This window comes from Drosophila obscura, unplaced genomic scaffold, assembly GCF_018151105.1.
Source record: "Drosophila obscura isolate BZ-5 IFL unplaced genomic scaffold, ASM1815110v1 contig_58, whole genome shotgun sequence".
In the NCBI taxonomy this organism is placed as follows: domain Eukaryota; kingdom Metazoa; phylum Arthropoda; class Insecta; order Diptera; family Drosophilidae; genus Drosophila; species Drosophila obscura.
Genome location: NW_024542848.1, coordinates 893779 through 909255, shown reverse-complemented (window position 1 = coordinate 909255; position 15477 = coordinate 893779). Strand labels below are relative to the sequence as shown.

The window sequence follows — 15477 nt, the reverse complement described above, 5'->3', positions numbered from 1 at the left end:
ATTTGGTAACCTTCTGTTACCGATCAGCCCGTCTGCACGCGCAGACTATAATTCGGCCAGAGAGATTTATGTAAGAACCCTTCCCACGGTCTGGAGTAGAAATAAGATATCTATAAGACATTCATGGAAGGCCGGCCGATCTATAAAAAGGCAGTCCATCGGCCATCGTAGGAGTCAGTCAAATCACCATCCGCGTCGTAGTACAAGTAAACATAACATAGCCGGGTAGAATAATCATACGGAAGAATAAAGAAAACCATTAAAATTAAAAGAACCAAAAAGTGTTGTGATTTCTATTTCAGTTTCTGGAAAAGTTCCTGGTTTTCCCGATAAAGTCCTCGTGAATTATAAATAACTTGTAAATAAGTAAATAAATAAATAAATAAATAAATACCTCAGCCTGAAATAGGACATTACAAGACTAAGAAAAATTGTAAATAGAACTGCACAGAGGCGACGATTGACGAGAGCGGCTACGAAGTCGAGAATAGCGGGACGGCGAGAGGCAAGTCAGTTGGTTTGTGTGAACAACATTGGTATGAAAGAAATTTAAATTTCGCGGTTTTTTTTCAAATATTTTATCTTTAATTCAAAATGTTGTACTTACTTTAAAATTTCAAATCATTTATTAATCCAAACCGAAAATTGTAATTAGGTGCATAAGTATTTTTAAGAGTCTATTTCACATTCCAAAGCATTATTGTAAACGGTTAAAAGCATTATAATGTAGGCCAGAGCAATTTTAGAAATGACGGTGACCCTCTTGAAGGCAAAGTTGATTGAACTGGGCTTGGAAACGACGGGGAGAAAGAGTGTTTTGCAGGATCGGCTCTTCGATCATTATGGCTTGAATGTGGGTGAGTGCGCGGATGACGATGATGTGAGTGAGGCTGGTGAGTCCAGTATCTACGCCGACGCAAGCACTAATGTTACATCAAGATTTACATTACGAGATGTCCAGGACAGTGTTTCATCATTTTCGGGGTCAGCACTGGAAGACGTTTATCACTGGTTGTCAGAGTTTGAGGATGTCGCAATGACTGTTGGCTGGGATAAGCTTCAGAGATTCATATACGCCAAGCAACTTTTGATTGGAGCCGCCAAGCTATATATCAAAAGTGTCACAGGTGTTCGAGGATGGATAGAACTTAGAAATGCATTAAAGGAAGAGTTTGATAAAAAATTATGTTCAGCGGAGATTCACAACATCTTGCGACGAAAGCAAAAATTAGGGAAAGAAACTTGTATTGAATATTTATATAGTTTGATGGAAATAAGTAAGCCAATCCGACTTGACGAGGAAAGTATTGTAGCATATTTTATCGAAGGAATACCAGATAGCAAGGTAAATAAGGCTGCGATGTATCGCGCGAGAACAATCAAAGAGCTAAAAGATGAAATTACCATATACGAGAAGATGAAAGGAAAAGGAAATAACAAAGTAGGTTATGGCAAGGAAGATTCAGGTAAAAAGAATCAAAATGACAGCCTGAAGAAATGCTTTAAGTGCAACACGGAAGGTCATTTTGCAAGAGATTTCAAGGGGGAAGTAGGTTGCTATTTCTGCAATAAAAAAGGTCACATTTCGAAGAACTGTGATCAGAAGAATGCAACTTATTCCGTGAAGAAAGAGGCTGCAAATGCTCTGGAAATGAAAGCTAACAAAGGATTGATTTAAAAGAAACTAGTAGCTGCAGGAGTATAATTTATGGCCATGATTGACTCAGGGTGTGATTTGTGCTTGATGAGGGAAGATATTTTTCAGAGTTTTAGGGCCAGCTAGTGACTGTAGGATGCTTTGATGTCGATATTGTAGCAGATGAAGTCAGTTTCAGCGCAACCTTTCACGTAGTAAAATAGAAAGAGTTTGAGTATGCTGCTATCATAGGAAACGATGTACATCAATCTGTCGATTTTATATTTAGCTCAAACGGCGTACAGTTTAGAGCTATAGAGTACGACTTTGCTCCGATCTTTTAAGGAATGGTTATTAAGGATGACTTAGAAACAAAATCGGTTGTGGACAAAGTCCATCTGTCTCATTTGGGAATAGACCAGAAGCGTCAGGTTGAAGTGTTGATAAAAAAATATAATCCGGTGACATCGATAGTTTCTCCCGTCAGCATGAAGATTGTATTGAATGACGACATTCCTGTATATCAACGCCCACGACGCACTTCCCACGAGAATAGGCGTTTTATAGAGAAGACAGTACAAGAATGGCTAGCAGAACGAATTATAGTACCGAGCTGCTCAGAGTACGCGTCCCCGGTAGTAGTAGTTTCGAAGAAGAACGGATCGAGAAGACTTTGTTGTGACTACCGTAAGCTTAATAAAAAGATTAAAAAGGACAATTTCCCCATGAGCTTGATAGACGACGTTCTCGATAGGTTGCAAGGCTCTAAAATATTCACAACACTGGACATGATGAACGGATTTTTCCATGTGCCGTTGAGGAAGAGTCTAGAAAGTTCACAGCCTTTGTAACGCATAACGGGCAATACGAGTTCACACGCGTACCGTTTGGTATTACAAACTGACATGCGGTGTTTTGTCGATATGGCAGTGCAGTGTTGAGGGATCTTATTCAAACTCAGACGATTGTGGTTTATATGGTCGATATAATCATACCAACTAAGAATGCGAAGGAAGGGCATGTGGCGTTAGGGAGAGTGTTGAGTGTGGCATCCAAAACTGGATGGAGAATAAAGTGGCAAAAAGCACAATTGTTGAAAAGCAGGATTAATTTTCTAGGGTATAATATTGAGAATGGAACAATAGCACCTACAGACGAAAAGATCAAAGTGGTCGTTAATTTCCCAGTCCCGAAAAGCCGACAAGCTTTACAAAGATTCGTATATGAGGCGCTTTATGAAAGGCTACGCCTTTACAGAAAAACCATTGAGTGACTTACTACGTCAAAATAGTAATAAAATTGACGATAGACACGTAGAGCTGAACGAGCAGGGTCTAGTGACGTTCAATTTCTTGAAACATCTACTAGTATCAGCACCTATGCTAAAATTGTTCGATCCGATAGCTGTAACCGAGGTACACACAGATGCCAGCAAGTATGGCTTCGGAGGCATTTTAAAGCAGAAAGACTCTGAAAATCAACAATTTAATCCGATTGAGTTCATGAGCAGAAAAACAAACCCTTTCGAGGAAAAGTACAGCTCCTACGAACTCGAGGAATTAGCCATCGTCAGCGCGATAAAGAAATGGAGAATTTATTTGCTGTGAAAGCAGTTTACAGTCATCACAGATTGCAACGCTTTTGCAATGACCATCAAAAAAGATGATTTACCGCCCAGAGTGGCAAGATGGGCCATGGCTCTACAAGAATTTGATTTTAAAGTAGAACACAGAGCTCGAACTAAGATGAATCATGTTGTTTTGTAGGAGGGTGGATGTTGGTCGTTCCCACAGTTCGGATTCCCAATAAAAAAAAAGGCGGGGGCGTCAACTATAATTGGCGTGTATTTGGCGTGCACAAAGCTGAGGGCTGAAGACGGTTGTAAATAGGCGCGTAGGTGTCGAGAGACTGTTCTCTCCCGCTCGGCCTACGGCTAGCGCCCGTGATGGAGCGCCGAGTGGATCGCGTCCACGCCGCGCGAGAGCGAAGGGCATGGGAGAGCGCGCGAGCTAACAGAGCGCTGTTAACCGCGCTGCTGCCCTAAACATCCTCCTCCCCTTGGAGGACTGCAACATCACCTCCTATGGCTGCGTACAGGCCCCGGACACAATCCATCCGAAAACAGTGCTTTGGGCCACTGGAAGGCCGTCTCCTCGAGCAAGGAACCCGGGTTGGATCACCTTCTGGTAGACATCTGCTTCTAATACTAGAGAGACGGTGGCCGGGCGATGGAATTGCTCATTGGCAAGGCGGATGTCGTTGAACCTGACTCGAGTCGCCTCGCTCAAGGGTCGCAGCGGCGTGCGGACGCGTAAGCGGGGCGCCAGTTTGAGGACCACGTCCAATTGGACATCGCCGGTCCTGGCGCGGATAATAGCGGTGGCAACCTTCTCCGCTCCGATGCGCGTGCTGGGCAACTTTAAGTCGGCGGCCAAGGAAGCGTCAATGCAGCTCACAGGCGTGCATGGGTCGATGAGAGCCGTTGTCTCGTGGGTTTTTGTTCCCGTGTCCAAGACCACCCGGGCTGTCGGGAGGCAGTTGGTGCTTCGGTGCTGCAACAGCGTATAGACCGATGGAGCCGGATGACCCACGATGGGTCGGCGATCGGCTCGGGACACCGGAGCTGGAGACGGACCTGGAGTCGCGGCTGACGACTCCAAGCGGGCTGGACGCTGAGAGGACCACGTCTTTGGGCGTCTTGCGGGAACCCGTTGCAGCGATCGGCTCGGGACAACGGAGCTGGAGACGGAGCTGGCGATTCCGAGCGGGCTGGGCGCTGGGACGGTCGCATGTGGACCAGCGTGTGATGGTCCTTGTGGCACACCTTGCACCGGCCACCACTTCGGCAATCCTTGCCAGAGTGCTGATGAGCCAGGCAGTTCCGGCAGTATTTGTTTACCAACACGGCTCGGAGCCTCTTCGCCACGCTCAGCTTGAGAAAGCTACGGCAGTCCCGTAGTGGATGGCTTCCGGAGCAGACTCGGCAGCGGTAGGAAGCTTGTACTCGGGAGCGTCTGCTCCCTGAGGTGTGGTTGACACGGGGTTTTGGAGCCATCAGGATCTGGATGCAAAATGAACTGGTTTGGAAAAGAAGAATCGGAGAAGCATTAGTAACGTGCTAGGAACAGGTGACAGGCACTTCTCTAAGTACTGTTGGAAGAACAAACGAGGGCTTTTTGGAGGCGAAAAGAAACTTGGATGGAATAGTAGACACGGAGAGGCATTATTAAACGGGCTAGGCACAGGACGCCTTCCGTTATTGTTGTACGGGACGAGGGAGTTCCCCCGGAAGGAGAACGACTTTTGCGACCGGGCGTTTGAGCACACCGCGGGCAGTAAGAATGCTACCACCCCAACCCTGTTATCGGCGCCGGATACACGGACTGTACTCTTCCGAGTCGCCAGTCGTTAGAAGGCAGGTTATCTTCTTTCACGATAACCATATCGCCGATCTGAAGATTGGGCATATCCGTCTGCCACTTGTTGCGCTTGTGGAGTTCCTTGAGGTACTCATCCTTCCACCTCTGGCAGAACTGCTGGTTGAGGGCCTTCAAATGCTGCCACCGATTAATGATCGACTGGAGGTTCTCTTTAATTTCGGGCTCTGCGGTCGCCATTAACGGTCCTCCGATAAGGAAGTGCCCTGGAGTGAGGGCCAGCAACTCCGTCGGACTTTCGGACATAGGTGAGAGTGGCCTGGAATTTAGGCATGCTTCAATCTTAGCGAGCAGCGTCGAGAGCTCCTCAAAGGTATATTTCCGGGTGGACGTGGCTTTGTAGAAGAGCGTTTTAAAACTCTTAACGCCGGCTTCCCACAGGCCCCCCATATGTGGAGCTCCTGGCGGGATGAAACGCCATGCAACCCGTTGATGGCTGTATGCCTCAGTCACCGAATCCTGGAACGCCTCTAGAAAGTCCCGAGAAAGTACAGTTGCTGCTCCTACGAAAGTTTTTCCATTGTCGGAATGGATACGCTGCGGACAACCTCGTCTAGCGACGAAGCGAGCGAAAGCTGCTAGAAACTTCTCGGTGGTCAGGTCGGTAGTAGCCTCCAAGTGAATGGCCTTCGTGGAAAAACATACAAATACGCACACATAACCCTTGGTGATCAGGCAGGCTCTCCCGGTATAGTTCCTTATGTCAAAAGGACCTGCATAGTCAATACCGGTATGGGTAAACGGTCTGGAGAAAGAAGTTCGGTCTGTCGGGAGATCACCCATCAGTTGGGTCTGTGGCTTCTTCTTGTGGATGATGCAGACCTTGCAGGAGTTCACCACGCCCTTCGTCAGGTTCCGGATTCTCGGGATCCAATATTTGCAGCGAATGAGGCGCGTCATCAGTTGACTGCCGCCATGGAGAGTGATCCTGTGCGTGAAGTGAGCGAGCAGGCGAGACAGGCGGCAACTATAGGACAGGATGATTGGATGGCGCTCATCATACTTCAGATCTTGTGAAGCTGTGATCTGGCCACAGGCTCTCATGATCCCCTGTCGGTCTAGAAAGGAGTTCAGATTCAAAATAGAGCTTGAACTTGGCACGGGACGTTTACCACTCAGGCAGTGAGATTCTTGGGGGAAGTCCCGGCGCTGAGCCTCTAGGATAAGAGTTCGCTCCGCTTCGTTAATTTCCCCACTAGTGAGGTGGTCCCTACATGCGAGTGTTACTTTCCGGCAACACTGAATAAAACGTAGAACATATGCCCGCACTCGAAGAGCCTTCTCAAGCTGGGAGAATCGCTCCAGGAAATCTTCGGGTGGGCTGGAAACGAGATGGACCTTCACCGCCCGCTGCTCTAGGGTTTGAACTGGAGTTTCGGCGGTTTGGGCTGGCCATTGATCACGTGGAGATTGCAACCACGCTGGTCCATGCCACCAGAGTTGGCCACCCACCAGTTCTGGTAAAGCTACGCCTCGACTGGCTAAGTCAGCGGGGTTATGTTCGGAACGAACATGAGCCTAATGACTGGTTTCGGTAGTCTGATCTATTTTCGTCACTCGATTGGCCATAAAGGTCCAGTGGCAAGCGGGCTTGCTCAACCAGGCCAGTACAATAGTAGAATCGGTCCAGTAGTAGCATTGATGACTTTCCGTCGGCATGCTTGGCAGGATAGCCGTCGCCATTTCGGAAAGGAGCACTGCACCGCACAGCTCTAGTCGAGGAAGCGAAACGGTTTTCACGGGAGCGACTCGTGTTTTCGCCGACAGTAGATGCACCGTGATATGCTGGTCACACTCGACGCGCACGTAGATCGCTGCACCGTACGCCTTTTCGGAGGCATCGCAGAAACCGTGATGTTCGATCTTTACCGATGGCTGGTAACATACCCATCTTGGAATCTTGATCTCGGGTAGTGATGCGTAACTTTGCAGAAAGTCCAGCCAGCGTTGGTACAACGAACTTGGAAGAGGTTCGTCCCATCCCAAATCTTTCAACCAGATCTCCTGCATAAAAATCTTGGACCGGACGATGAATGGGGCTAGCCACCCCGCGGGGTCAAACAGCTTCGCAATTTGGGAATGAACTTCTCGCTTGGTGTAGGATAACTCAAGCGTGAACACGGGAGAAACAAAGAAGAACTCGTCTGACGCCGCCTTCCAGCGAACTCCGAGGGTCTTTGCCGTGCTCTCGGCATCGATTTCCAGAAAATCGGTGTGCAGGAGGTGGTCACTCGGAAGCTCGTCCAAAATCTCCTTTTGGTTGGACGTCCATTTGCGCAGTGGAAAACCTGCAGAGCTGAGGGCGGCCTGCAATTCGCGGATAGCCAGCTGAGCCTCCTTGATGGAGTCTGCCATGGCTACGACGTCGTCGACGTACATGAAATGCCGTACAATGTGACTTGCCTTTGGAAATCGCGACTGGATGTCGTCGGCAAGCTGTTGCAGTACCCGGATGGCTAGAAACGGAGCGCAATTGACACCAAGGGTCACGGTTTTCAGCTCATAATCCCGAATCTCACCCTCCTGGTTTCGAAATAATATTCGCTGGAAGGGCGTGCACGTTGGATGTACCCAAATTTGGCGATAAATTTTTGTAATGTCGGCGTTGAAGACGTATCGGAAATAGCGCCACTTCAGGATTTGGAGGGTTAAATCGGATTAGAGGACCGGACCAGTATGAAGAAGATCATTCAAGCTCGTGCCGTTCGCAGAAGGGCTGGACGCGTTGAATACCACTCGGACTTTCGTGGTAGTGATCTCCGGCTTGATAACCGCATGGTGCGGAAGATAATAATTGGCGGACTCGTTAGTGGACGGAACCTCTGTCATATGATCGAGATCTAAGTATTCCTGGATCACAGAGTTATACTGTTCTTGAAATGGAACATTTCTCTTTAGCCGATTCTCATTTCGGAGAAACTGAGCTAGGGCAATGGACCTTGAATGCCCCAGGCCTGATCCACAATGATCGGGGTCACGAAACGGCAGTGTTACCACGTACTTTCCACTTGACGTTCTTGACGTGGTTCGCAGAAAATTTCTTTCGCAATAGGAGTCCGACTCTCCTGCTACCTTGATAGGTAGATCCTCCACCTCCCAAAACTTTGTGAGAAGTTTGTCCAATGGAGCATCGCGGACGTGGGAAATTTGGGTGGAGAAAGATGCAATCTGGTCTGGAACAGTACTTGGCACTGGACCGGTAAGCACCCATCCAAAGATGGTTTGCTGTCCGAGGAGGGAACCACAGATGTCGGTCTGTGAGCCGCTTAACAGTATGGACGGAAGGATGTCGGCTCCGATCAGAACGTCTATGTGTGAGCTCTCATAAAATTTAGGGTCTGCTAAAGGCAGGTTCGGCAAGTCTCGCAACGCGCTCTGCGGGATCGGATATGAAGCGGGATTGCCGGCTATGTCGGGCAGGACGTAGGCCGTGGCGTTTAACTGTACGCTCGGCGTCATCAGGGAGCGAATGGACAAATCACAGAGCTTCTTGGATTGAGCTGCTACAGTCTGATTTAGGCCTGAAACCTGGGCCTGAATAAGGCGGAATGGCAACTGGATGATATTAAAAAGACGTTCCGTAATGAACGTCGCTTCGGAGCCCGAGTCGATCAGATCGCGGGCACGGAAATTTGTCCCCCGGTGGCAGATGTTGATTATTGCCGTACCGAGAAGCACTGCTCTTGTTCCCGAAGCAAAATAGTTCTGAACGTTGGGCGGAGCGACGGAAGAAGCGGGATCCTCCGCTGTTGTGGAAGTCACCTCGCTGGGAGCTGGAGTCCCCCGATGCAGGAGCGTGTGGTGGCGGGCTCCACAAGTAAAGCAACTGTGGGCGCTTTGGCATTCACGGAGCTGATGACCTCTAGCGAAACAGTTCAAGCACAGCTGCCTTTTTTTAATGCAGCTGGCTCGTGAATCCACAGTCATTTGTAGGAAGTGCGGACACAATCGGATCGGATGGTTCTCTTTGGAACAGAGATCACACGTTCTTCTCTTCGGACTCACTTGTGTCTGGAAGGAGTGAAACTTCCTTGGCACGGGACTACCATGAGACCGGAACGGATTGGAGTTGCTTCCGGAGGATTGCGGATTCAAGGAACCTTTGGACGATGGTGGGGTCGGATTGCCTTTGGAAGTGGACGGGTCGCTCTCCATGGCCTCTAGCGTCAAATAGCGCTGAGTGAGGAAGGCGTCGATTTCCGTCCATGGAGGCACCTCCTTCTTGTCTGTGACGGACGCTTCCCACAAAGACTGGGTCAACTTCGGCAACTTGGAGGCACAAATAGTAACGAGGAGGCTATCCCAGTTGTCGGTAAAGACCTTGGAGTGAGCAAGGGCGGTGAGGACCCCTTGCATCGTGCTTTGAAGCTCTTTTAAAGCTCGACTGGTCTCGGACTCGACGCGAGGCAAAAAGAGCAAAATATTTATCTGGTTGGTCACCAGGAGCCGATTATTTTCATAACGGTTTCGGAGGGCCGACCATGCCGACTCGAAACCATCGTTTGTGAGCGGGGACTTCTCGTCTATGGCCTTCGGATCGCCACTTGTCTTCGCGGTGAGATGGTACAACTTCTCTACCGGAGACAGCCTAGAATTATTTATGTAAATTGCAGTAAGTAAATCTCGAAAAGTAGGCTAACGGACGTAATCTCCTGCGAAGACCTCGATGTCGCAGGAGGCAGTCGGCAGCCGCCCTGGTAGGTTTGCGGTGCAGACGGATGGACTGCTGTTTAGGCCAGCTGAGCTTTGTGGTCGGCGAGGCACTGCTCAAATACCCCATAGCACTCGCCGTACTTCTCTCGGATGTCTTCTTGGACCCTTGGGTCCTCGTCAACCATCACTGCGGAGCAAGCTTTATATTCCGCCTCGACATCCGCCCACATACTCAGAATTTGTCCTCGGCGAACCTCGGAAAGAGATGCGGATGGAGCGGAAGTGATGCGCGCTTCCAAATGAGACAGCCGGCCAATGGCGGCAGCTAATTTTGCTCGTGCAGTAGTGGTGGCGGGTTGAGCCATTGTGATGGAAGGTCTTGAGCTGACGGGACTATTACCGAAGGAGCTGGTTGGATCGCCTTGGATCCGAGCTGGCACCTTGAGAGTGACGGGAGACGGGAAGAGAACCGACTTGGTCCTCGCAGCTGGGCTGCTACTGGGAGCTCTGGGAGTGCCTGGCGACTTGATCTTTTGAGTGGGGGTAGTTCCTGAGGCGGAAGAGGTGCGTAGCCGCGTGGAGAGGTCGCAGCCAAAAGCCCTTTGCTGTCCGTGTCCCCCGTTCGCATACTACTCACACACGCAGAGGTTGGATGCGAAGTCGGATGCGGAATCCGCGGATTGGCGAAAGAACAGAAAAAAAAACTAAGGCTGGGCTGGGCACCACACGAGAAGGCACTAAGTCCCTTCAACACACAAAAAAGAGCCCACTGCTGGAGGAATGGAAAGGAAAGGGCCTCGCGCGATGTTGGACAACAATTTTTAATACCAGCTCGAATTATTTGTGGCCGCTCTGGATCGAGGTTCCCAAACAATGAGTGGATCAAATTGATACACGCCGAGGAGAGGAACGGTCACACTGGCTGTGGCAATATTTGAAAAAAAAATATTGTTAGTGCGGCTTTTCTCCGTTTACCCTTTTGACGGACCCTTGCAGTGGGCAACTAATCTTCCTTATCTAGTGCGGATGGATTGTGGACGGAATTGGTCGATTTCTTGCTCCCCTTGTTATACCGTGGAGGTGGTAGGGCCGATAGGATACACGAGCACGAGGATCGGTGCCAAGAAATTAACTGCTACTGGTGTGGCGGAGACTATCGGAAGGAATATGCAAAAAAAATAATAATTCCTTATACAGTCGTCTGTTAGTGGAAGCGGAACAAACGTGGGACTATGTATTTTGGATAATTCGGCAGCTTGAATTTATTTCCTGTCTTCAATTTGGTGTTTGTGATACCGATAGTTCTTCTTAAATTTTGTCACCTCTAATTTCCCACGGACATACAATTCGACAATTGGCACGAAAAAAAATGCGAAATCGTTGCGGAAATGCGCTGTGCCTGGGTGGAGGATAATTTGTTACGGAGTTGGAGATAATATCACGTATTGTGGCGACCAAAGTTATTGCTGGAACGCGTAAACTGCTCGGAATCGCAGATTTTTATTGTTAAATGTATGTGGATATGAGCGGAATGTATGTGTGGGACGCGGTATTTAAATACGGAGTGTGGTATTTTTGTATGTGCGTTATGTTATTTTTATGTACATATATAGTTGGTAATATGGCTCCATCGATATAGATATAGATCGATCTATTGCAACATCACCTCCTATGGCTGCGTACAGGCCCCGGACACAATCCATCCGAAAACAGTGCTTTGGGCCACTGGAAGGCCGTCTCCTCGAGCAAGGAACCCGGGTTGGATCACCTTCTGGTAGACATCTGCTTCTAATACTAGAGAGACGGTGGCCGGGCGATGGAATTGCTCATTGGCAAGGCGGATGTCGTTGAACCTGACTCGAGTCGCCTCGCTCAAGGGTCGCAGCGGCGTGCGGACGCGTAAGCGGGGCGCCAGTTTGAGGACCACGTCCAATTGGACATCGCCGGTCCTGGCGCGGATAATAGCGGTGGCAACCTTCTCCGCTCCGATGCGCGTGCTGGGCAACTTTAAGTCGGCGGCCAAGGAAGCGTCAATGCAGCTCACAGGCGTGCATGGGTCGATGAGAGCCGTTGTCTCGTGGGTTTTTGTTCCCGTGTCCAAGACCACCCGGGCTGTCGGGAGGCAGTTGGTGCTTCGGTGCTGCAACAGCGTATAGACCGATGGAGCCGGATGACCCACGATGGGTCGGCGATCGGCTCGGGACACCGGAGCTGGAGACGGACCTGGAGTCGCGGCTGACGACTCCAAGCGGGCTGGACGCTGAGAGGACCACGTCTTTGGGCGTCTTGCGGGAACCCGTTGCAGCGATCGGCTCGGGACAACGGAGCTGGAGACGGAGCTGGCGATTCCGAGCGGGCTGGGCGCTGGGACGGTCGCATGTGGACCAGCGTGTGATGGTCCTTGTGGCACACCTTGCACCGGCCACCACTTCGGCAATCCTTGCCAGAGTGCTGATGAGCCAGGCAGTTCCGGCAGTATTTGTTTACCAACACGGCTCGGAGCCTCTTCGCCACGCTCAGCTTGAGAAAGCTACGGCAGTCCCGTAGTGGATGGCTTCCGGAGCAGACTCGGCAGCGGTAGGAAGCTTGTACTCGGGAGCGTCTGCTCCCTGAGGTGTGGTTGACACGGGGTTTTGGAGCCATCAGGATCTGGATGCAAAATGAACTGGTTTGGAAAAGAAGAATCGGAGAAGCATTAGTAACGTGCTAGGAACAGGTGACAGGCACTTCTCTAAGTACTGTTGGAAGAACAAACGAGGGCTTTTTGGAGGCGAAAAGAAACTTGGATGGAATAGTAGACACGGAGAGGCATTATTAAACGGGCTAGGCACAGGACGCCTTCCGTTATTGTTGTACGGGACGAGGGAGTTCCCCCGGAAGGAGAACGACTTTTGCGACCGGGCGTTTGAGCACACCGCGGGCAGTAAGAATGTCTACCACCCGAACCCTGTTATCGGCGCCGGGATACACGGACTGTACTCTTCCGAGTCGCCAGTCGTTAGAAGGCAGGTTATCTTCTTTCACGATAACCATATCGCCGATCTGAAGATTGGGCATATCCGTCTGCCACTTGTTGCGCTTGTGGAGTTCCTTGAGGTACTCATCCTGGAACGTTTCTCTTTAGCCGATTCTCATTTCGGAGAAAATGAACTAGGGCAATGGACCTTGAATGCCCCAGGCCTGACCCACAATGATCGGGGTCACGAAAGGGCAGTGTTACCACGTACTTTCCGCTTGACGTTCTCGACATGGTTCGAAGAAAATTTCTTTCGCAATAGGAGTCCGACTCTCCTGCTACCTTGATAGGTAGATCCTCCACCTCCCAAAACTTTGTGAGAAGTTTGTCCAATGGAGCATCGCGGACGTGGGAAATTTGGGTGGAGAAAGATGCAATCTGGTCTGGAACAGCTCTTGGCACTGGACCGGTAAGCACCCATCCAAAGATGGTTTGCTGTACGAGGAGGGAACCACAGATGTCGGTCTGTGAGCTGCTTAACAGTATGGACGGAAGGATGTCGGCTCCGATCAGAACGTCTATGTGTGAGCTCTCATAAAATTTAGGGTCTGCTAAAGGCAGGTTCGGCAAGTCTCGCAACGCGCTCTGCGGGATCGGATATGAGGGGAGATTGCCGGCTATGTCGGGCAGGACGTAGGCCGTGGCGCTTAACTGTACGCTCGGCGTCATCAGGGAGCGAATGGACAAATCACAGAGCTTCTTGGATTGAGCTGCTACAGTCTGATTCAGGCCTGAAACCTGGGCCTGAATAAGGCGGAATGGCAACTGGATGACATAAAAGGTACGTTCCGTAATGAACGTCGCCTCGGAGCCCGAGTCGATCAGAGCGCGGGCACGGAAATCTGTCCCCCGGTGGCAGATGTTGATTATTGCCGTACCGAGAAGCACCGCTCTTGTTCCCGAAGCAAAATAGTTCTGAACGTTGGGCGGAGCGACGGAAGAAGCGGGATCCCCCGCTGTTGTGGAAGTCAGCTCGCTGGGAGCTGGAGTCCCCCGATGCAGGAGCGTGTGGTGGCGGGCTCCACAAGTGAAGCAACTGTGGGCGCTTTGGCATTCACGGAGCTGATGACCTCTAGCGAAACAGTTCAAGCACAGCTGCCTTTTTTTAATGCAGCTGGCTCGTGCATCCACAGTCATTTGTAGGAATTGCGGACACAGTCGGATCGGATGGTTCTCTTTGGAACAGAGATCACACGTTCTTCTCTTCGGACTCACTTGTGTCTGGAAGGAGTGAAACTTCCTTGGCACGGGACTACTATGAGATCGGAACGGATTGGAGTTGCTTCCGGAGGATTGCGGATTCAAGGAACCTTTGGACGATGGTGGGGTCGAATTGCCTTTGGAAGTGGACGGGTCGCTCTCCATGGCCTCTAGCGTCAAATAGCGCTGAGTGAGGAAGGCGTCGATTTCCGTCCATGGAGGCACCTCCTTCTTGTCTGTGACGGACGCTTCCCACAAAGACCGGGTCAACTTCGGCAACTTGGAGGCACAAATAGTAACGAGGAGGCTATCCCAGTTGTCGGTGCAGACCTTGGAGTGAGCAAGGGCGGTGAGGACCCCTTGCATCGTGCTTTGAAGCTCTTTTAAAGCTCGACTGGTCTCGGACTCGACGCGAGGCAAAAAGAGCAAAATATTTATCTGGTTGGTCACCAGGAGCCGATTATTTTCATAACGGTTCGGAGGGCCGACCATACCGACTCGAAACCATCGTTTGTGAGCGGGGAATTCTCGACTATGGCCTTCGGATCGCCACTTGTCTTCGCGGTGAGATGGTACAACTTCTCTACCGGAGACAGCCTAGAATTATTTATGTAAATTGCAGTAAATAAATCACGAAAAGTAGGCCAACGGACGTAATCTCCTGCGAAGACCTCGATGTCGCAGGGAGGCAGTCGGCAGCCGCCCTGGTAGGTTTGCGGTGCACACGGATGGACTGCTGTTTGGGCCAGCTGAGCAGTGAGGTCGGCGAGGCACTGCTCAAATACCCATAGCACTCGCCGTACTTCTCTCGGATGTCTTCTTGGACCCTTGGGTCCTCGTCAACCATCACTGCGGAGCAAGCTTTATATTCCGCCTCGACATCCGCCCACATACTCAGAATTTGTCCTCGGCGAACCTCGGAAAGAGATGCGGATGGAGCGGAAGTGATGTGCGCTTCCAAATGAGACAGCCGGGCAATGGCGGCGGCTAATTTTGCTTGTGCAGTAGTGGTGGCGGGTTGAGCCATTGTGATGGAAGGTCTCGAGCTGACGGGACTATTACCGAAGGAGCTGGTTGGATCGCCTTGGATCCGAGCTGGCACCTTGAGAGTGATCGAGGTTCCCAAACAATGAGTGGATCAAATTGATACACGCCGAGGAGAGGAACGGTCACACTGGCTGTGGCAATATTTGAAAAAAAAATATTGTTAGTGCGGCTTTCCTCCGTTTACCCTTTTGACGGACCCTTGCAGTGGGCAACTAATCTTCCTTATCTAGTGCGGATGGATTGTGGACGGAATTGGTCGATTTCTTGCTCCCCTTGTTATACCGTGGAGGTGGTAGGGCCGATAGGATACACGAGCACGAGGATCGGAGCCAAGAAATTAACTGCTACTGGTGTGGCGGAGACTATCGGAAGGAATATGCAAAAAAATAATAATTCCTTATACAGTCGTCTGTTAGTGTAAGCGGAACAAACGTGGGACTATGTATTTTGGATAATTCGGCAGCTTGAATTTATTTCTTGTCTTAAAT

General features: G+C 50.3%; 1 pseudogene; it reads right to left on the bottom strand.

Moving 5' to 3' along the window:
* Positions 1–5027: 5027 nt before the first annotated feature.
* LOC121404936 lies at positions 5028–10091 on the bottom strand (annotated as a pseudogene).
* Between the last annotated feature and the right edge of the window lie 5386 nt (positions 10092–15477).